The sequence below is a fragment of the Hakea prostrata genome, chromosome 10 (assembly GCF_041222555.1).
Source record: "Hakea prostrata isolate BN-2017 chromosome 10, UWA_Hpros_2, whole genome shotgun sequence".
Lineage (NCBI taxonomy): Eukaryota > Viridiplantae > Streptophyta > Magnoliopsida > Proteales > Proteaceae > Hakea > Hakea prostrata.
The window spans coordinates 7,520,201-7,544,611 of NC_142609.1; the positions used below are offsets into that span (position 1 = coordinate 7,520,201).

General features: G+C 39.2%; 1 pseudogene; it reads left to right on the plus strand.

Annotated features, from left to right (window-relative positions):
• The first annotated feature begins 3,563 nt into the window (after nucleotides 1–3,563).
• LOC149001787 (transcription factor MYBS3-like) lies at nucleotides 3,564–12,222 on the plus strand (annotated as a pseudogene).
• Nucleotides 12,223–24,411: the final 12,189 nt, after the last annotated feature.

Sequence of the window (24,411 nt, forward strand, 5' to 3'; positions counted from 1 at the left end):
TATTGCATTGAACCATTAACTTAAATTGCTCTTAGGTTGCAGTAGTAGATTATGGGATTTTCTATTTATCATACATTAAAGACAAGTGATTTATTGTGTTGGTACCCTTCAGCCATACATACTCCATTTGTATTACTTTTAATTGTTTGTGTATGAAAATGATGTTTTGTACCCTAAAGATCCTAAATCTTTTGTCCTATCATAAACTAAAAAGTTGTGTGATGTCCTCTACTTTTGACAAACAAATGTGTGATGTTACTTTTACTCTGTGAGCAAGACATATGTATGGGTCAAAATGGAATTTACAAAATTAAAAATCACAACTTGAATTTACTCCAAACTTTGGTCGACTTCGGGTTGATAGCCACCAAGAGCCGATCTATATCTAAAGATGGCACAAATAAGGTTGAAGGTTTATATACTTATTCATTGGAATTGGAGCTATTTTTGATCTTTGTTGATCCATCATTTTGAACCACCTTTATATCTATCTTTGTAAATCCATATGTTTGAACATGAATTGGAGATTTAAGCAACACCTGTACTTTTCCATTTCATTTGATCTAGTTATTGTTGTTAATTGGTTGTATTTGGATTTCAGTCATTTCCAGTGTAACACACTATTTACAGCTATGAATGATCGATGTATTCTTAACAAGTTTCTTAGACTTCCCCTCTTATATAGTCTTGAGATCTCTAACATTATTCTTTTGTTGCACTGAATTGTCTGAAATCCAAATTTCTATATGTGACTTCAACAGATAAATTACCCCCTCGCTCTATTTAATCTATAATTAGATATTGAAATTTCCAATTCTGCTTTTCTTCTTTCAAGTTTCACTTTTTCTTTTGGTTTTCTGGTTGAAATTGATTTGAGACCCAATTCCTGTGGATGCATTGCTTTATATTTTAGTAGAGACTACATTAGGCATGAGCCATTTGATTTAGTGATTTTAAAATGTCATTTCTATTTGGGTCTTAAAGATGTTTGTTCCCCAGTTTTGCCTATTTTATTTCTTCCCTTCTATTTTTCCTATAATTTGTTTGCCGTAGTGGGTCGTTCTATTTTTTGACCTTAGGAAGATGGCAATCCGTTGATGCTTAGAATGCTTGTCTTCTCTCTTTAATGTTGTCTCATCCTTAGAATTATTATTTGTTTTGTTATACTTTACTTTCATTGTCATAATATGTTGTTTATCTAACATGTTTTGTGATCTATGCAGCAATTACAGTTATCTACTAGCATGGCTCCAAAAGCTGCCCAGACAAAGGGAAAGGCAAAGGCCAAGGGGAAGGGAAAGAGAAAACAAGTTGTAGAAGATGAGGGGTCATAGTTTAGAGATGATGATGCCCAATCCGATTATAAAAAGTTAAAGAAGCAAGCTATAGAAGAAGGAAGGGATGTACACATTCCTTCCTTCGAGGGTGTAGGTGTATCACCAAGATTTAGAGAGATTGGGTGGGAGGGCATACTTGAGGTAAATACCAACTGTAATGAGCAGCTCGTGAAAGTTTTTTATTCAAATTTATTGTTCCGAGATCAGGGGGAAAGGTTTGCAGCCATCTCCAAACTTAAAGGGGTGGAAATTGTGTTAGATATTCCTACCCTATGTCAGATTCTTCAACTCTCAAATGAAGGAAGTTGTGTTTTCTGGGAGCCTAGGAAGAAGTTCAAGCAGCTAATTGATGTGGATGCGACATATAGGGATATAATGGTGAAATATACGGGTGACACCAGCCACATCAAGCTCAAGCAGCTGAAACCTATTCCCCGAGCCATTGCATACATCGTGCAACACAACATTGTTCCTCGCAGTGGTCATCATGAAAGCCTAACTTCATTTGAAGCTTACGTGACCTATTGTGTTCATACGATGACGCCTCTAAACCTACCCTACATCATGCTTAGAATGATGTAATATGCGAGAATGGCACATAATCGTGCTCTCCCGTACGGTAAACTCCTAACACGCATCTTTACTTTTTATGGAGTTGATCTTACAGGGGAGGATAGTTCAGCTAGGAAGAAGAAGAAGAATGATGCTAAAATATCTGCCACTAATTTTCATTTTGGAGAACAAGTGGCAGATGTAGGAGCAAAGGGTGCAGATGTAAGAGCACATGGTGCTGAGGGTTTTCAACAGCAGGTGAATGATAGATTGTCAAAACTTGAGGAAAAAACTACACGAAATAGGGGTGATATAAGGTATATGTGTCGGTGCTTAGACCAAATTGCTCAAAAGTTGCAGCTTCCAAAGCTTTCGAAGCACTCAAACTCTTCATCAGAATCTGAGAGATCTGCAACAAATTCTGAGTAGCTTGAGGATGTTGCTGATTTGTTAAATGTTATGTGAATGTTATCTGGGGGGGATTTGAACAATTGGGTCAACAATATGTATTTAAGGGGTTTTGAACAATTTTTATGAATAGTTTCTATGTTTTTTTATATTTTGTTATTTGACTATGGATGTGTGAAATAGATTTAGAATATCAGCGATTGGTTTTATTTGATGAACAATTTCTATGTGATTTATTTCTTATCTTTTGTTATTTGACTATGTGTTAATGACTATGAATAGAATCAAGTGGAGAAAAAGGATCCTTCTAGCTGATCCCATTTGTTTGGGATGATGCTGAGTTTTATGAACTTTTTATATTCATATTGCCCTTGAACTGGCTATTGTCTCCTTTTGTCTTTATAGGATATCAAATTCACAGTCAAGAAAATGAACAAGTGGATGTTGAGATGCCGATATGGAAAGAGGACTGGGAAAGGGGCTATAAGAATAGCTATTGATTTGGTTAATGAAGGGCTTACTGAATCAACTGCATTACTATATTGCAAAATGAGTGTGAATATAATAGTCAAATGGAGGTTCTTATAGAAAAAATAGTGAGAAGCACTATATTAAAATATCCAACAGGGAGAAAATAAAGTGGGTTAATTAGGGAAACCAGTTAAATATGTTGATAACATAACAATGGTGCCTCTTGAATAAGACAAAGAAAGCAGGAAAGCAAACCTTCAAGAACTTACTTAACTATTGTACTATTTTATCTCAGGCTCAAGTCATTATCTTGTTTTTGTTATCAGTTAGCTTGTCCAAGAAAAGGATATAATTTCTCTTTCTACCCCATTGTTCAACCCCCATGTGGTTTATAAAAATGATCATGGTAGGTAATCTGAACTCATTGGCTTATAGAAAAGTAGGAAGAAAAAAAGAAAAAAAAAGGCAGATTGGCTATGAATGGTATCTAACTGCTTCTAATGGTCCCTCTTCAATTCTAAATTAAAACTAAATAAAATTGAGAGACACACACAAATGATGGTGTGACTCTCTTTTAACTGTTGTACTTATTTTTGTTTTGGAGATCCATAATGGAAAATATCCAACAAAAAAACTATGTCCATCCAATTATCCTGCCTATACTTTCCTTCACTCACATTCATATAAACCACCACCAAACCTAAGTAGTGAGCAGAGCATGGTTCTTATCTTTCATTCTCTGGTTTGTATGTGTGCGTGTCGGTGGTTAGCTTCTGAAGTTTTGTCTGGGCAAGTATGGGTAGGAAATGCTGACATTGTGGGAACATGGGGCATAATTCAAGGACCTGCACCATTTACAGAGGAAGTGATGTTGGAGGTTTGAGGCTTTTCGGTGTTCAACTTGAGATACACTCTTCTTCACTTGCTATGAAGAAGAGTTTTAGCACAGACTGCTTGTCATGCACTTCATCAATCTTGTCATCCTCACCTGCTTCCTCATCATCTTCTTCTCGTATTTCCAGTGATGAAAATTCTGATGAAGTCTCCGAGGGTTATCTCTCAGATGGTCTCATGGGTAGAGCTCAGGAAAGGAAAAAAGGTGAGCAAAGATTGACTGAACTTTGTTTCCTTCTTTCCTGTTTTTCTTTATATGTCTGCTATTATTTTCAAGTACACATAATTGTGTTTAATAAGATGTCTCATTGTACTGGTTAGCCATAATGAAGTATGTCAAAGCTGATGTAGGGTTCTAAAAGTTCTTTCCCTTTTACTTTTTCGGTTGTTTTGTGACTTTTCAGTAAGGCTTTTTTGATTGTTTTTATTGTTGGAATTTATTAATTTGATTAATAAATTAAATGCCCAAGGGCAATATTGGAAACTCACTATTAGGGCGGTTACAAAATAGGGTTATATATTTTGGTAACCACCGCATTAGTGAGTAAGTAACTGAGTGATTCATTCGCACGAGCGAATCTCTGAGAAACGGCGGCTCCATCTCTCTCTCCCTCTCTCTTAGAATCACAGGCTTAGAAATTCTTCTTTCCTAGTATTTGATCTTCATTCCATTAATCCACGGCATTTGGGTTGTGGATATTATTCCCTTTCCCTGTAATTGTAGAATCTCGCCGGTAAATCTTTGGTGGTGGAACGAGAACGTGGATCTAGACTTCTGCTGCGAATACTTCAAGTAAGGGAAAGCAAATCCAGGTAAGGAATTTTTTCCCCATCAATTAATTGAATTGAATTACTTTTGATGTATTACCTACATTGGCATCAGAGCCATTGGTTCCCACGTTTATTGTTCCTCCCCATTGTTTAATTTTATTGTATGGATCCAATGGGAGGATCAAGGGTTTAATACGAAACCCATGGGAAGATTGATAGGGTTTTTGGAAACCTTTAATTTTGATTCGGATCTGAGTGGGAGATCCTTGTGAATTTCCCTAATGAAGATTTGCATGAATTGATAATCCATGATGATAATTTTTTGTTTAAAAATTTATTGTTGGATTTTTTTATGTGTTTTTGGATGATTTTTTGAGTGAAAAAACGTGTTTTACCGTTTTTTTTTTCGTTCAAGAAAAATTGAAAAATCGCCGTTTTTGGTCACTGTGGACCAGACGGACGACCGTCTGACTAGACGGTCGTTCGTCTATTATCAAAGTGGTCACAGTGACCCACACGGAATTTTCGTCTGGGCAGACGGTCATCCGTCTGGGCATAAAAGGCAGACGGAATTCCGTCTGGGCAGACGGCAGTCCGTCTGGGAGATGGATTTTTTTGAATATTGGTCTGCATCCGATTCGGGAATGTGTTTCTAACTTACTTGGACACCAATAGCCCGACGATCTGTGTGATGTTTGGGCATTGAGGGCCTATTGGGGCCTAGTGGGAGCTAATGAGGTAGAAGGGTTCTGTGTGAACCACCTCATAGCTTGAACATGATTGCATGTTTTATTTTAATAAAACTTTTTTTTTTATTTATGGGTCTATCAATCATGTTTCATGCACAGAATGAAGCTAATGTATAAGTCTATGTGGGTTTGCATGAGAGTTTGATTGAATGGTTTTTTAGCATCTCTTTTGGTTTAAGTGCTTATCCCATAAGTTGACTATGCTAGTGTGATTTTTTGTTGCATGAGTTGTGTTTTATGCTAGATTTATTGAACTCATTCTTGTATGTAATATCTCTAGAAAAAATGGCTGCTACCAAGAGCATTGTTGCTTGACCTCACTAAAGGAGATAAGCTGAATGAGAGGAATTATGACCCTCGGCACCGAAAGGTGCAATATCTCCTGGAAGAGCAGGATATGCTGGAGACCATAAACCAGGACCATGAACCCACCGAGGAAGGTATCACCGCACAAGATCGCAGGGACCTTGATATATACAATGCTTGGAAGAGGAAAGACCGGGTAGCCAGGATTACAATCCTGAGCTCCATGAGGGATGACCTGATGCTTCGTTATGAGAAGCATAGGACTGCAAAGTCTTTGTGGGAGGCTGTGAAGTTCCAGTATGGAGGGACTTCCACCACAAGAGGCCGCCAGCTCGGACTCACTTTTGACGGTTATAAGATGCGCCAGGGTCACACCATGAGGCAGCATATAACCATCATGTCAAACATGATTAGTGAGTTGAGCGCATGTGGGCGCCAGAAGACTGATGAGGAGCAAGTCTCTGCAGTCATCAGGTCATTGCCAAAGACTTGGGAGCATATGAAGATCTTCTTGACTCATGCTGATGAGGTCAAGACTTTCGATCAAGCTGCCAAGCACCTTGAGCTTGATGAGGATCGGATGTTGGCCGATACCCCTCAAACTGATGTATTTGCCGCTGAAGCTAGCACTAGTAAGGGTGCAGGCTTCAAGCGCAAGAGAGAGAAAGTTCAACCTCAGCGGTCCAAGCAAAGTAACCAGGGTGGGAACAAAAACAAGAGTGGGCCCAAGCGTTCAAGGGGGACTAGTGCTGGCAAGAAGAAATCAGCTTTGATTTGCTTCAAGTGCCGAAAGCCCGGTAATTTTGCTCGTGATTGCACCGAGCAAGAGGTATGTCTTGTGTGTTATACCTCATCTTGTTATGTAACAAGTTCTACTATGCTTGCTGAACTAAATCCTTTGTGGATTGTTGATTCAAAGGTGACAGAACACATAACAAGGGAACGCTCGAGCTTCGTGGAATACCGTCGTATTCCAAGAGGAAGCAAAAGGATAACGATGGGGAACAGCTCAAGCGTGGAGGTTCATGGCATAGGCACATGCAAATTAGTTTTGCGAGGTGGCCGATGACGTTGTTACTCCATGATGTCTTGTATGCTCCAGACATTCGGCGAAATCTTGTTTCTGTTATTTATCTTTTAAGACATGGTTTTAGAATTGTATTTGAAAACAATTCTTTGGTTTTGTATCTAGGTGATACAGTTTATGGTTATGGTTTTCTTGATAATGGTTTCATTGTATTGGATACAATTGATTATTCATTTAATTCTAGTAATGTTTATGTTTGCCAAAATACTATGTGTATTGATTCTAATTTGTGGCATGCTAGACTAGGACATATTGGCTTAGATAGGATGAACAGGTTGGCAAGAGAAGGTCTCTTAGGCCAAGGTTCACTATCTGATTTGCCAACCTGTGAGTCATGTCTAGCAGGAAAAGCAACTAGAAAACCATTTAAAAAGGCTTTGAGAGCCTCTCTTCCTTTAGAACTTATCCATTCAGATGTGTGTGGACCCATGAATGTGCATACTAGAAAAGGACAGTCATATTTCATCACATTCATAGATGACTATACAAGGTATGGTCACATTTATCTAATTTCTCATAAGTCAGAAGCTCTGGAATGTTTTAAGAAATTCATGAGCTTGGTTGAGAATCAGTTAGATAAAAGGATTAAAACTCTTAGAACGGATAGAGGTAGAGAGTATCTCTCCGATATGTTCAAAGGGTTATGTGATGAAAAGGGGATATCTAGACAATTTACTATTCCAGGGACTCCACAGCAAAATGGGGTTGTTGAGAGGAGGAATAGAACCTTGCTAGACATGGTGAGATCCATGATGGCGCAGGCAAATCTACCCATCTCTTATTGGGGAGATGCTTTGCTGACTGCGGCCTATATCCTCAACAGAGTTCCAACCAAATCGGTTCCTTCCACACCATATGAGTTGTGGACCGGAAGGAAGCCAGATTTGAGTTACTTGCGCGCATGGGGATGTGCAACATATGTTCACTCTACTTCTCACCAATATGGAAAGCTTGGACCCGAGAGGAAGAAAGTGTATCTTTATGAGATATTCTGAACCCTCAAAGGGCCATGTCTTCATTGGACTAGATGAGAATGAGAGGAGAACGGAACTTGAGTCTAGGGATGCAACATTCTTGGAGAATGATTTTCCATCTCTTTCAGGAGTTAACAAAGAATCATCGGAATTCTTTGAGATACAAGATAGTGGTCTTGTCACTCCAAGGATTCAGATTCTCGGATAATGAACCCGGGGTTCATCCGGAAGATCCTAGTGGGAGTGGGAGTGCAGATGTGATAGCTACCTTAGACGGTGAGCAATCTGACATGCACTTGCGCCGTAGTAGGCGCGGGCTAGTTCCTCGTCGACGTTTCGACATAGAGGATGAAGCCTACATGGAAACTCCTGAAGAGAGTGACTGTGAGATGATTTCAGTCGATGAGCATGAACCAAAGAGAGTGCAGGAAGCTCTTGCGGGGTCAAGCTCAAAGGAATGGTTAAAAGCAATAAAGGAAGAGTTGGAGTCGATGAAAGTTAATCATGTCTGGGACTTAGTTGACTTGCCGCCAGGCCGAAAGGCAATTGGGAACAAGTGGGTTCTCAAGATCAAAAGAAAGGCGGATGGATCTATTGAGAGATTCAAGGCTCGTTTAGTGGCTAAGGGCTACACCCAACGAGAGGGCGTTGATTATGAGGAAACTTTTTCCCCTGTGGTTAGGTTTGCTCAATTCGCCTCATACTAGCCATTGTTGCTCAGTTGGACTTGGAGCTTTATCAGATGGATGTAAAAACTGCTTTTCTCAATGGAGAACTTGAGGAAGAGATCTATATGGATCAACCTCAAGGCTTTGAAGCACATGGACTTGAGCGCAAAGTGTGCAAGCTTAAGAAGTCCATATATGGCTTAAAGCAAGCATCTAGACAGTGGAATGTGCGCTTCCACCAAGCTATGATGGAAAATGGTTTTTCCATGCTTGAGGAAGACCACTGTGTTTACACCAAGAGATCTGATAATAATTATGTCATTTTGACACTGTACGTAGATGACATACTTATGGCTAGCAATAGCAAGGAGCTATTGGAAACCATTAAGAAATGGTTGTCCTCCGTATTTGATATGAAGGACATGGGTGAAGCAAGCTATGTGCTTGGTGTCAAGATTGTCGAGAAATAGGCAAAAGAGATTACCTGGGTTTATCTCAAGAGACCTATATTGACAATGTCTTGACGAGATACCAGATGCACAATTGCAAACCAATTGATACTCCAGTGGAGAAGGGTTTGCATTTGAGCCTTGATATGGGTCCTAAGACTCCAGAGGAGAAAACCAAGATGGAAAGAGTTCCATATTCCAGTGCAGTGGGTAGCCTTATGTACGCTATGATGTGTACTAGGCCGGATATTTGTTATGCAAAGGTGGGTTTGGTTAGTCGGTACCAATCAAACCCGTGCATAGAGCACTTTGAAAGCGATCAAGAGGATATTGAGATATCTCGAGGAACGAGTAACTACATGTTGTGTTACCAAGGATCGGATTTGCGGTTAGTTGGCTATAGTGATGCCGATCGGGCTGGAGACATTGATGAGCTCAAATCAACCTCTCGGATATGCTTTCTTGCTGATGGCGGGGCCATTTCGTGGTGTAGCAAGAAGCGAGCTTGTATATGCCTCTCGACCATGGAAGCAGAGTATGTGGCATGCTCGGCTACGGTTCAAGAGGCTGTTTGGTTGAGGAGATTCCTTCGACATATCGGGATTGTGATGACATCCAAAGAGGCTGCCCTTGTCTCTATGTGATAGTACGGCAGCTCTTAGCTATGTCAAGGACCCCAAGTATCATGGGAAGACCAAACATATACAGTTGAGATATCACATTGTTAGAGACATTACATCAAGGAAGAAAGTTGTACTTAAGCACATATCTACTAGTTTGATGGTAGCTGACCCTCTTACCAAACCCATAGCCAATGATGTTTTTATTTCTCATGTAAAATCCTTGGGCTTACGTGAGATTGTGACTTGTTTTTGTACTGAGACTTTCTTATTAATGAATAATATGAGTTCATTCCAGCATTTTTTTTATTCACTTTCTGTGTGATTGTATTTTTGCTAGCATAAAACAAGATATGTCAATAGGCAAGAGAATGGCTCACTCACACGAGCATTCGCCTCTGGCGCCTTGGAGGCGAGCAGAGATGAGACAGATTGTGAATGACTTTGTGTAGGTCAATTCATAATCATGATGTCGCCTTGATTTGGAATCAAGATGAGTTTCTCTATTGTGAAGAGAATCGACATGAATATTCCCACTATTCATGTTGCCTATAGGAGCCAAGTGCGAGTACTTTATGTGGCGCTAGGGTGGCGACAATAAAGAAACTCGGGTTAGGCGCAAGAGGTTGCGACTAGACTAAGACCCGTATGGTGTTGAGATGGACATACGTTCTATTGTATATAGAATGCTCCACCATAGCACATATATCATACTATGTGTGCTTAGCGATCATTGGAAATAAGAGGATGGATCCCTGCTCCTCTCATTGTGTGAGTCCTGGACCTTATGGTCCATTAGTGTTCTTAGTGACTTTCGACGACATCATGAAACGAAGGGTTGATGTGGCTACTTTGGGGTGTTACCTATGGTCATGATTAATTCGACCTAAAGGGGCACTACTGGGAAAGGAGTCAATCCTAAGTGTAGTGATGGTCTGGGGCGAAAGGAAATGTTTGATTCAACTGCACCCTAAAAAGTGTTTGCTGGCGCCAACTGTATGTGTTACAGTAGTGAACATTTTAAGGACAAGAAGGTGATCTCTAAGAGGGATCGAGATACCTTTAGTCTCGGTGAGTTTGAATAAACCTAGGACACTGTGTTATTCTAATGCTTATTTGATTTGTTTCTATGAGTGATGTGCCATTCGGCCTTCGGGAAGGTTTCTAGTTTGGGGCTCACGCGTGTGTATATCACTTTGGTCGCACAACCCATTTTGCCAGTATGATTGTGGATATTAGTGTCTGGGACACAGGTGGTCTATGTATCTGGGATACATAGTGAAGAGATCAATGAATATGTATATCTAGGATATACATGTGTCTGGGACACAAGAGGTCTATGTATCTGGGATACATAGCAGAGAGATTGAATGTGTATATCTGGGATATACAAGTGTGTCTGGGACACATTGAAAGATTAACACTTGCCCTTGTGCAAGTGGGAGCTGTTGGAATTTATTAATTTGATTAATAAATTAAATGCCCAAGGGCAATATTGGAAACTCACTATTAGGGCGGTTACAAAATAGGGTTATATATTTTGGTAACCACCGCATTAGTGAGTAAGTAACTGAGTGATTCATTCGCACGAGCGAATCTCTGAGAAACGGCGGCTCCATCTCTCTCTCCCTCTCTCTTAGAATCGCAGGCTTAGAAATTCTTCTTTCCTAGTATTTGATCTTCATTCCATTAATCCACGGCATTTGGGTTGTGGATATTATTCCCTTTCCCTGTGATTGTGGAATCTCGCCGGTAAATCTTTGGTGGTGGAACGAGAACGTGGATCTAGACTTCCGCTGCGAATACTTCAAGTAAGGGAAAGCAAATCCAGGTAAGGAATTTTTTCCCCATCAATTAATTGAATTGAATTACTTTTGATGTATTACCTACATTTATTTTATTGAAAAGAAACCAAAATATTTTCTACAAGTTGCAGGTGATTTTGTTTCATTCTACTGACTTTTCCAGCATACTATGTTTCCCCCAAAAGAAGGTTGCCACAAAATTTTTTAGAATCCAGATTAGATCTTCAAATGTTTCTGTTAATGGTTATTTATTTTACGCTTCTATGTAAAAATTTTGATGTATTGCTGATGATTACTGTGGTTGTTGCGCTTTGCTTTTTGGATGCTAGAAGAGATCCATTCAAATCAAAAGAAACCCAAAACCACAGTCCTTCAACAGCTCCAATAAAGCCAGATATGCTAGATAAGTAAAGGAATATAACAGGTCCCAATGTCAAAGACAAAAACAGAGCCGAAGACTAGCTATCTCTCCTAAAATGAAAAATGGAAATAGCAGAAAAGGACCCATGCAGTTCATACTTGTTTAAACCATGTCATATAATTACTAGTTGTTTCTTTATTTTAAATTTGTATATATAAATACAAATCTGTGAAAATTAACCCAAATACTCTTTATGTTCACTTGTCCTTTATATTTTAAATGCTAGTTCCTAAAACAGTTCTCTGTCTATGTGATGGATTTTTTTTTTTTTTAATATTTTAATTCTTTTCTTGTTGGGGCTTGTGGGTGGTTAGGAGTTCCATGGACAGAGCAGGAGCAAAGGACTTTTCTTCTGGGCTAGAGAAGCTTGGCAAAGGTGACTGGAGAGGCATCTCAAGAAATTTTGTCACCACAAGAACTCCAACTCAAGTGGCAAGCCATGCACAAAAATATTTCCTTAGACAAAGCAGCCTCAACAAGAAGAAGCTTCGGTCTAGCCTCTTTGACATGGTAAGATATAACATTCCAAATATCATAACCTTTTTATGTTCATCAACTCAACTTCTCATCTTTCTTTGCTACCTAATTCTAACAAGTTAGAAACTACAACTCAGTACATCTTCAAGGTCGTAGCACCAGTTCTAAGAGTAATAAAGCCTCCATTTCATGTGGTTTATTGCCCATTACAACCCATTCTCTCACCAGAGTAGCTGCTCAGCCTGAAGGTTATAGAGACAACCTGTAATATCCAGCCCTATTCTAACCCTGACCCTAACCCGGATCCACTGTTGTATTTAGGTCCGAAGACCCGAAGCGGTGGTAGAAGAGACTTATGGACCATTCTGATTGATGATCATGATTCGGAGACTAAGCCTATGGACATTGATGATGATACCCCTTGCTTAAATGCATTGTCAGTGTTTAAGGAAAGTCTGAGCATCGGAGAAGATTAATCTAGTTGATGTACCTAATGACCTCCTGTGCACAATCCGAAGGTATTCCCCGAAACTAGACTTCTTGATTTAATTGTGGAAGAAAACCTCACTCAAATTGACCTTGTATAGCCTTTCAAATCCCTACTTGAAGTTGCTGAACTAAACCTGTTTTTCTGCTAAGAAACATTTTGGTCGATCATTTTGGTCAATGCCATCGACTAAAACCATCGACCAAAGTTTCCCAGTCTGTTCCATGGAATATTCCCACTATTTATTATAACCTCGAGCCTTGAGCCCCTATTGCAATCATTTTCTCACCTGAAATCGTGGGGAGTGCTTCCCAAAGCAACTCCTTGGCTAATGTGAAGGGCACCTCATCAAAAACTCATTGTTTACTATTGATTCTTGTCTACATCTTCCACACCAAGGTATGAATCACCATTCCACTCTCTATCCTACCATTTTCTATTCTTTTCTATTTCTATCTTGCTGGTGAGACATTGGAAATGGTGCTGCAACCTTGCAACCACCACTCCAAGTGTCTACACATGATTAACCTATGATCTTCTTAACCATCCATTGATGCTATGCCTCCATCTCATGCCTAGCATATGTATTCCTTAATTTTTCTATTAACATCATGCCATTTTGTACCAAACTGAGTTATAGGGCATGCTATGTTCATGTTTATCACTACTATATGATTCCAATCGAAATTCTATTAGTTCCCCTAGCTATTACACGCCATTTCCATGTCAATGCAATCAATCCCAACTCATGCCATGATGTTTGTCACTTGAACTTGTTAGCTCAATTTGGGGCTTTTTGTTTGGACCATTGGATTGGGTAAATTTCTTGACGTATAGTGTCCTACTATTGTTGTTAAGCATTGCTCCAAGTTTCAGATTGATCCGAACACCGGAAAACCAATTTCGGATGAAAACCCCCAAAATCCACTATTCTATCCCGAAGAGATTTTTGGTCGATCCTTTTGGTCGATACCATCAACCAAGAACATCGACCAAAGTTGTTGCTGACAGCAACCTTGGCCAGTTTTGATCCAATTACTATCCGATCTTCCCAATTTCTTCTCTAACTTATTATTGATGTTTGTTTAGGGTCTTAACAATTCTTTTGGACTATTTCTTGGTATTCTCAATTCATCGTCAATTCAACCCAAGGTAAGGATGGTTATCTCCATAAACATATAGATCATCAACTTATGAATTATGTTCTTACTTATGAATAGAATCTCTTGATTTCTTTTAAATCTTTATAAGATTGTTATATATGTGTTGGAGCAGGGATAGAAAACCACACCCTTTCCAATAACAAAAAAATTTCCTTTTACCTATATCCTTAGAATCACAAAAAAAAAACAAAAAATCACTTACAATAAGATGTTTGGGCATGAAAGATGAGTACTTGAAATCTTCATACTCTTGTCATGTTACCTCTCCCGGGTTATTGGATGACATACATAGGACTGTCTAGTTGGGTGGCTAGGTTTATCCTTGTCGTGTCAGACCCGAATCGGAAGGGCATTGAGACCGAACAACCCGTGGTAGTATACGGTTGGATGGGCGCTCTAGGCCGGTAACCAATCCGGTAGGGGACATAAACCATACTACGGATACCCGAAAGGGGCCATTTATTGGTAGGGTTGCAAATGGCTAGACTTGGGCTCACGGGCGCACAAGACCTGTAACCAATCCGTGAGAGGACGTGAGAGCTTCCCGTTTACTATTTGTGGATGACCAATAGGGTTGATGAGTCCGAAATCCGGGATTTCGCTGACTCTAGTGTGAAGGATACCGGAAAGGATCGCCGGGGGCGAGGAATGGACATATCTGGATCTGACTTGATCGACTGAGTAGATGACTTGCATTGGGCTAGGCTTTACTGTGACATGCGCCAATACTTATACCAAACGGTGATGTGAGAGAGCGGTGACCTATTCCCTTACCATGGTTTTTGAGATGACTTTATCGAACTTCCCTGGCAGACCCACGATATCTTGTATGATTGAGGGGGAGTGACTGACCACCCAAAGAAGTATGGTGCTATGACTTAAAGCATGTCTACCCTAGAGACTAGCATTCATAGAGTTAGAATCATACTGCATCATATGTTCCATATCACATTGCATTATGTATGTTTTGTATGTGTATGATTTCTAATTATGGAATAACTACCTTGCTGAGTTCTTCGAACTCATTCCTTTTGTACAAATGTTTTTAGATTATCCTACAGATACCGAAGATTATGATGGCACCCCCTTCGAGACGGACTATGATTCCGCATACTACCCTTCGGGTAGTGGCATCTGTGAAGATCCGAGTGTTGGTGCCAAGGAGGATTACTATTCGCACCAGGGTTAGCCCCACGGTTGTGCGGGAGCGGCAAAGCTGGGTTTACTTCATCCGTACCATTGAGGAGACTATTATTAGAGTAGAGGAAACCCTAGCTTAGTGCCCCATTTCCCTGGTGTATTTTTGGAGTATTTGGACATGTAATTAACTTATTTTTGGATTTATCTTTTAAATACTTGGACATGTAACTAACTTTATCGTACTTCTTTTCCGCTACTCTGAGAGGGTGGTTATCATACCTTCTCTCACCTTTATGATTATGTTCACACTTTGATATTATCTGTCTTCCGCACTCTAATTTATTTAATCTTACCTTATTCATGATACTTAGTATTAGTTGTTTTTACCTCGATTATCATTGTTCATGATTATGTCATTGTGTATGTGGGAGGCATGGACCTACGAATCTTGATCCTTGGACTGTGGATCACATTCCCGGGTATTCCAAATGGGGTACCGGCTGGGTGGATGTGACACAACCTGTCCTTGACAGACCTTAATTTGGTAGGAAAAGAAGCAAAGTTAGAAAGGGAATGCCAAGACATGAAATGCTTCACATCAACTTCATGCTTTCTTCCTCTGGTGCCTGTTTTGGGACATGAAGATTCTGAGATAAGACCTTCCAACAACGAGAATGCCTTAGCTCCCAATGTGTCACCTGAACTAAAGCTCACTCTTGTTGTCCCAAGGTCGATTATCTGAATGAACAATCTAGTGGTGCCTTACATTAAGGACAGTGCTTGTCTAAGAAAATTGAATTCTTGTATGTCTAAACTAGTTTGTAAAGGCCATGGTAATCAACAAGTTTCAAGTAATGGAAATCCATATAGTTTCTTACTCTGTTATAAGATAACAAATGAATTATTCTTAAACTTCGTCTTTGATTTTGTCAATGCTCAATGGACCCAAAAAGAATGAAGCAATGCTCACAGGAATCATGCAAGGTAACATCTGATTGAATTACAGACCCATGAATTACGTGCAACCCTCCCTTTCATATTGTGTAACATACAGAGACATACACACATTTATTATGTCAGTAAAGCTAGAGTAGCACAATAATGTCTGCATTGACAACGTGTTGCAACCAAGTATACCAAATTAAGAAGGTAAGAATCACAAATTCCTAAGAAAGGTGATGTAAAGGAAGATGTTGTCTAGAGGATGAAAATTGGATGTGCCAAGTGAGAGATGCCTCCTATGTTCTATGTGATCTGCATATCCTATAAAGCTTAAAAGAAAATATTTATAAAGCTGGGTTATGAACGGCCATGTTGTATGGTGGCAGTTAAAGCACCAATCTTGTGAATCACGTAAATATTTGAACATTTTAAACACTTGTTTGAAATACAGTTTAAATTTAACTTGTCTTTTAACCAAGTTAGTAAAGCCTCGTCGATGGGCGTACACCCAAGGAATTCACGAATGCGATGTGTTAATGTTTCAAACGCATTTTGGAGGAAATGGAAATATTTTGAAACTTGGTAAAATGAAATGGTTCCGTTCTAAAGCTACTTGAAAGGGAACCATCCGTTTCATGAGCCTGATCACAGTGATGAAATGGAGTAGTTCCGTTTAAAAAGTAACAATTCCGTTTCATCCACTGTGATCAGTCTGATGAAACGGAATACTTCCGTTTAAAAAGGAATCATTCCGTTTCATCTCTATGATCAGTCTGATGAAACGGAGTAGTTCCGTTTAAAAAGGAACCATTCCGTTTCATCACTGTGATTAGTGTGAGATCCCTAAAAATCCTAACCTAATAACCCGGCATTTCAGGTCCGTGAACCCGAAGTTCAGGATGAGGTTCACTCTTGACCATCCAAGTTGAGCCCAAAAGTTCAGAAATCGATCATATGGACTTGAATGACAGTGATGAAGACTCGGGCACTTTGTTTGACTTCACTAGGAGAGAGAAAATTACTCCTTAAGGCATTAAAGTGAGATTTTGGTATGCCCAAAGCTATGCAAGAGGACTTCAAATCTCAAATAAAATATACCATTGAGTTGGTAATGTGTAAGGACCTACCCTCCGAAGCCACGCGATCGGCCCGGATGAAGAAGATATGGGGCGGTCGGATGGAGGCGGTCGGATAAATTATCGACCGGTCCCTTTTCGATGAAGGGCAAAATGGTCATTTCACCTCTTAAAAGCTTTTAACCCCAATTGAACCAAATTCGGGATTTTGGTTTTCTAAAGGGAGAGAGCCGTGGGAGAGGAGAGAGAAGAGGAGAAGAAGCGGGGAGGAAGAGTGTGTAGTTCGACGGTGCGGAATCCGATTTGGAGGTATGATCGCGAGAGAGGTAAGTCCGCTCAACATACCTAATTTTGGCCCAATTTCATGAGGTTTTGATGGGTAATTTCATTTAAATGTGAAATTGGAGGGCTTAGGTTGAGGGGAATAATTTCGACCCGAGAAAGATCGCACGGCCGTGTGCACGCTACTTTGAACCTCGTGCGAAACAGAGGCACGACCGAGTTGACTCGGGAGCGCCCGCCGAGAACCGGGTCGATTTGGGACTGAGTTGACCCGCCTTGTTGAACTGAAATTAATACCCGGTTAACCCACATTGATCCTTGTTCAAATTGAATCCCGAATTAAATTTAATTTAGTCCGATTTGCTAGGTTAATTGTGTCTTGGGCATTCGTTAATTTGTGAAATTGTGGGACTTGCACGGAATTCTCGATTAACAGGTGAGGATAACATCGCATATATTATGTAATATCATTGTGTATTTGGATTGTGAATAATGTGGTATTGCATGATAATTTATGTTACCTCTATAATCTCGATAGTCCCGCGTATCATACCGTATTTCGATTGAATGATTAAAGGTAAATCGATGTGATTATGTGATTGGTTACTCACTGATTGATGCATATGAATGTATGTGACGGGAAATGGGGTTTACCACCGGTACCTAGCTTGGGTACAGCGGCTGTGGTATGGGACACCGTCCCTTGATGTCGAGCACCATAGTCGGGTGGTTGTCTAGATGCATGTGGTTAAGAATCCCGTGAGTGCACTACCCTTCAGCAGGGGTATTGAAGCCGAGTGACCCGTGATACGGGATGGGGCGTGTGCATCAAACAGACCCACGGATCATGCGGGGATAGTGACATGTGTTAGAACGGACCTCGTGATCGCCCAAAAGACGGCGGTAGGCGGCGGAGGGGACATGACGGCATCCACCCAGCAATGTAGATTACACGGGGAAGGAATGGGATCCAATAGATGCCTCCCGTGAGGATTCCATTCAAGGTGAGAACGACCGGACCAAAAGGGCGCAGGCATGAGGAAAAGTACCGGATCACATGTAGCACGAGACATAGTGACTTGCATGGGCAGAGTAAACCTGACACGCGCCGTCCAAGCCAATGGTGATGTGAGAGAGTGTGACCAACCCCAGCCATGGTTGATGTGACAGACCCAACTACCGCGGTGAACCCAATAGACGCTCTTGTTGAGGGTGAGGATGAGACACCCGAGGAGGCTGGTGTGTTATCAAAGCGTGTCTACCGAGAGACTACATGGTAGAAGTTATAATCAATCTTCATGTTCATTCTTTTATCATCGATTGTATATGCGATAGTGTGTGTGTACATGATGTATGATATGTTAGACCACCGAGTCGTGGAACTCATCCTCTATGAATATTGTCTTCTTAGACTCGGCAGGTGTGATAACCAAACCGGAGAGTTTGCACGAGCGAGAATACGAAGATGCATGATGGGAGTGACGTGCAGAGGCTTTGGAGTCTAGCCATCGAGGCTGGAGTTCTTACGGGTGGGTTTAGGTGTCCCCTTTCCGTTGTTAGAACGCGTTGACTTGAGACTCCGCGAATAACCTAGATTTACTTCTTATATTTTTTGCTCTTGGATTATGCATATATTATGTTGTTATGGAGATGAACCGAGATCCTGCGGAGAGTACCCCCACGGGTATTCGGGAGTGTCCGAAAACCGGCTGGGTGGGGTGTGACAATTAGACTGATGAAACGGAGTAGTTATGTTTAAAAAGGAACCACTCCGTTTCATTACTGTCATCACAGTGATGAAATTGAATAATTCTGTTTAAAAATGAACCTTTCCGTTTCATCAGACTGATCACAGAGATGAAACGGAATGGTTCCTTTTCAAAAGGAACTACTCCGTTTCATCATTATGATCAGGCTCATGAAACGGAATGGTTCCTTTTTAAATGTAACTATTCCGTTTCATCACCACTGTGATGATACTGATGAAGCGGAATCATTCCGTTTCAAGTAGCTTCAGAACGGAACCATTTCATTTTACAAGTTTGCATAAATGTTAGTGCATTCATGCATACCAAATCTTCATATCTTCATAATTTTTTTGGTAAATTGGAATAACCACTGTACATACCAACTCTTTGTTTCATCAGACTATTATGCTCACTACAATTTTAAAATGAAGAGTTACAATAATGTGTATGGTACATATGTGTCTCATTGTTTTATACAAATTAGTATCACTATCTATATACAAATTTAAGGGACTAAAATATGTTTCAATATGAAGCTCATGTTTCAATTATTTGTTTCATCAGACTATAATTGTCATATGGAAAATTGAAATGACAAATTCAATAATTGAATGTCTAGAATATAAAATATTAGAGGTAAAATTGTTTTCAAAAATACTTACAACAACCCTTGAAATACAATGCGATCAGTCTTTGACATAGATACAGTACATAACAATAAATATGTAATACCCAACCACTTTAGCCTTGTCCTCTTGTCTAGCTTACAGTACTGACACTAAAAGTAGGGCCTTTACATGTTTGTTGAATAAAGTACATAACAAGAAAGTAAAACCCAAACACATAAGAATAATAATACATGATACAACATTGTGATTCGGGCCAACACTGATTGATTGTGCACTTGATGAATAGGGGTTCGCCATGCAGCACCGAAATTCAGCTGATTGCCTAGTGGGTAGTCATATATTTTTGGCAATCTCACCTCCTTCTTACTATTCACACTGTCATACGACGTTGAAGCTCTATAATGTACGTACATTGCTGCTGCACTGCCACACATCTTATCTACCCAAATAAAAGAATGTGAATGCTTTTCACCATTTAGGCACCTATAAAATCTGCGACCTGGATTTTTGTTGTGTTTGAAGTCAGCAGCAACACCTCCCTTGCCCGCAGTAGCATAATGGAGTGGGTTGCTCCATTAATATGGAAGACCGGTCTTCACAATAGCATATGCCCATGATTGATAAAAGATAACACAACTGCACCAAATTCACAACTCCTCAAGCACAAGAGTGAGTCAAATATGGAGATCTACAATTCTAACCCCTTTCTTAAGTCAAACTTTTATGATCAAGTATGTCAAAATAAAACAAAAAAAATATGATCAAACAATACAAACTGGCAAAGATCATCGAAAGTCTTCAACCAATATCCTTCAATCAGTGCAATCATACATATAATATAATGCCTCCCTTCCCCACCACAAGTCACAAAATACTAATCCATACACTAAGTAGGAACTTATATTTTTAATTCAAAAATCATTCCCAACCACAAGTATGTACAAACCATAGAATTAGATTATATATATCATATGGAATGGCTCCTACAGCCACTTAGGCCTGACCAACTTTGGATTTTACATAAAGCTCCAATGATTATAAGAACATTCTCTCAAATGGAGATGAGACCATATAATTTAAACATGAATTGTTTGTGTGCTCTCCATGGTAATTACATTTAAAATTGATTTAACCAATACAACAGAGAGTTGGAGTATGGTCAATTAAACCGACGGTGAGACCATCTCCATATAACAATATATATGATCTCAGCTAAAATTGCACATTTATATCAACAATTATTAGCAAATCATTAATGGATGTCTACAGCAAGTTTATAAAGATGGCTCGGAAGCAAAAATATAGTTTCAAAGGACAGGAAACAACAAACTTTCAGTCATTTAGGAAACAATCTAAAGATATATATTGATATACATTGTAATGGTAAAAAGAATCTTAATCTCAGGTAGATGATATCATACCACAGAAGAAAAGCATTCAATAGAAATTAATATTGGACTAAAACTAGTGGAGATGATCATGGATGAGCAGCAGCTACCCTCAGATAACTCAAAAAAGTAACTCAGCCTCTTACTTGAACGTAATAATCGGGCTTCTTCTTCTTCTTATTCCGTGTGAAATATCGGATCTTCTTCTTCTTCTTCTGTTTGGTTAGAGCTTCTTTTTTACCCACAATCGATTTGCCTTGAGTTAAGAAATAATCGAAAGGAGAGCACCAGCCCTGAACGATTTGTCTTCTTCTCACGATTGTTCAAGCTTCTTCTTCAATCGATCACGAATCTTCAAGCTTCTTCTTCAACAGCTCATGATTCCTCAAGCTTCTTCTCCAATCGTTCTTCTGAAGTTCAGAGCTTCTCGAAATGAGATAGAGAGAGAGAGAGAGAGAGAGAGAGAGAGAGCGGGTTTGAGAATCCAGCCAAAAGGGTGCCCTAATATTTTAAAACCAAATGGTATCCTATGTTTTTTCAATCAGGCCGGTTTGTGGTTTTCAATCGAACCGCTGGTTTCCCAAATGGTCTGAGCTGATTATATTAATATAATAGTCAAAACAATAGTTACTTCAATGGATTCTTATGCCGGTTTGGTTCTATGCAAACCACCGGTTCTAGTTGGGCAGTTGGAATGAAATGTGAGTCACACAAAATAAAACGGAACCATTCTAGTTCAAGTAGCTTCAAAACGGAATCAATCCGTTTCGTCAGAATGGTCACAGAGGTGAAACGGAATGGTTTTGTTATGAAGCTACTTGAAATGGAATGATTCTATTTCATCCACTGATCACAATGATGAAACGGAATAGTTCCTTTTTAAACAGAACCATTCCGTTTCACCCCGGTCATGAATATGATTACCAGAGAATGGTTCCTTTTAAATGGAACCATTCCGTTTCACCCCGGTCTTGAATATGATAACGAGGGAATGGTTCCTTTTTAAACGGAACCATTCCGTTTCACCCCGGTCATGAATATGATAACCAGGGAATGGTTCCTTTTTAAATGGAACCATTTTGTTTCGACTCTGTGATCGGTCTGATGAAACGGAATGATTCCATTTCAAGTTGCTTTAGAACGAAACCATGCCGTTTCATCCCTATGATCAGTCTGATGAAATGGAATCATTCCGTTTCAAGTAGCTTCAAAACGGAACCATTCCGTTTCATCCTTGTGATCAGTCTGATGAAATGGGATCATTCCATTTCAAGTAGCTTCAAAACGGAATCATTATGTTTTACCAAGTTTGATAGACGTTAGCGCATTCATAATCATAAATATCAAATCTTCATATCTTCATAATTTTTTGGTAAATTAGAATAACCACTATACATACCAACTCTTTATGTGAATTACTTTTGTATTGGAACAAAAAAAAAAAAAAACAATCCCATAATTGAGCAACCAACCACTGTTATGCACACTGAAATTTTCAAATGAAGAATTACAATAATGCGTATGGTCTATCAATGTTTTATACAAATTAGTACCACTATCCATATACAAATTTAAGAGTACTAACAAATGTTTTAATATGAAGGTCATGTTTTAATTATTTGTTTCATCAGACTATAATTGTCATATGGAAGATTGATATGACAAATTAAATAATTGAATGTCTACAATATCATATATTATAGGTAAAATTGTTTTGAAAAATACTTACAACCCTTGAAATACAATGTGATCAGCTTTGACATAGATACAGTACATAACAATAAATATGACCATTTACCAAACCATTTTACAATAAAGCAAGGTTGCAACTTTTTGGTGATAAAGCAACATACTACAACATCCTTCATTCCAGTTTACTCTTATACTCGATTACACACTGACGACCCATGCTGAACTATGGCTTCCGACAACTCAGCCTCTTACATACAGTCACAAGTTGGTAAGCCAAAGGTGATGAGGCATGTTCACTAAAAGATGAACCACCAAAAAATCAGCCAAAACTTATCATCACCCTATGCAAATCTAAATGTTCATATGTCCACCCAATAAAAGCACCCCTACTAAAAAAGGAACCATATAAGTGAAAGAGGGAAACATGATCTCCCTTGCTAATGAACAATAGTACAACACTACCACCTCGGCATTCCTAGTCACCAGGATATCAGTCCCTGTTGGATAAAGTAAGTGAGCCACCCCGAACGAGTGGAGCTTATCATTAGCTTTTGAATATAACTGAAATCCAAAGTAACTAATATGCCTTGTTGTCAGCATGCTCTACCTCCATCCAATTAAAGGAACACTAACAAAGAACTTTATATCTATTCTACTGTAAAATCAAGATGACTGGGTGTAATGTCATTTAAATGTAGATTGACCATTAAGTAAGAAATTAACCAATAAATGAGTCATATCCTGTACAAAAAACTATCCACTGATATGCTCAGTCAATTGAGCAACCAACCACTGTAATGCTCACTGAAATTTTAAAATGAAGAGTTTCATTCATTGTGAAATGGTACATATGTCCCTCATTGTTTTATTAAAACTAGTACCACTATCCATATACAAATTCAAGGGGGGGGAAATGTTTCAATATGATTTAAATGTATGACCGCAAACTGAAACTGAGACACTCGTGCTGCCTCCTCAGACTTTAAATTCTCTATCAGCAACACCACCATAATGACAGCAAGCTTTCTATGAACGGCACGAAAAGAGACCAGGTTTGGGAAATGGATGGATTTGAAAGTTAGCGCATCAGTGAATGCTCTGATACATTCTTCATGGAGGCCCCTTTGCTTCATATACTTACACCTAACACATTTGATGAGTCCCCAACTGAAGAATTGATGAAACATAATGAACCTACATTAGTATTGAGAGCAAGACTTTTATATAACTACTTAAATTTAATAGAAAGTAGTTCACATAAACAGTTGGTATACATAGTGGTTATTCCCTAGTTATTCTATTCATGCCCGTAATGAAACGGAATAGTTCCGTTTAAGAAGGAACCATTCCGTTTTACCATAGTCATGAAAGAGTTGAAACGGATTGTTTCCATTTAAAAAGAAACCTTTCCGTTTTAGCATAGTCATGACACTGTTCAAATGGAATGGTTCCATTTAAAAAGAAACCATTCCGTTTTAGCATAGTCATGATAGAGTTGAAACGGAATGATTCCGTTTAAAAATGCATCATTCCCTAATTATTATATTGATCACAGTGATGAAACGGAATAGTTCCGTTTAAAAAGGAACCATTCCGTTTTAGCATACTCATGACAGAATTGAAACGGAATGGTTTCGTTTAAAAAGGCATCATTCCTCGGTAATTATATTGATCACAGTGATGAAACGGAATAGTTCCGTTTAAAAATGAACCATTCTGTTTTAACAAAGTAATGACAGAATTGAAACGGAATGTTTCCGTTTGAAAGGCATCATTCCCTGGTTATTATATTGATCACAGTGATGAAACAGAATGGTTCCTTTTTAGCATACTCATGACAGAATTGAAACGGAATGGTTCCGTTTAAAAAGGCAT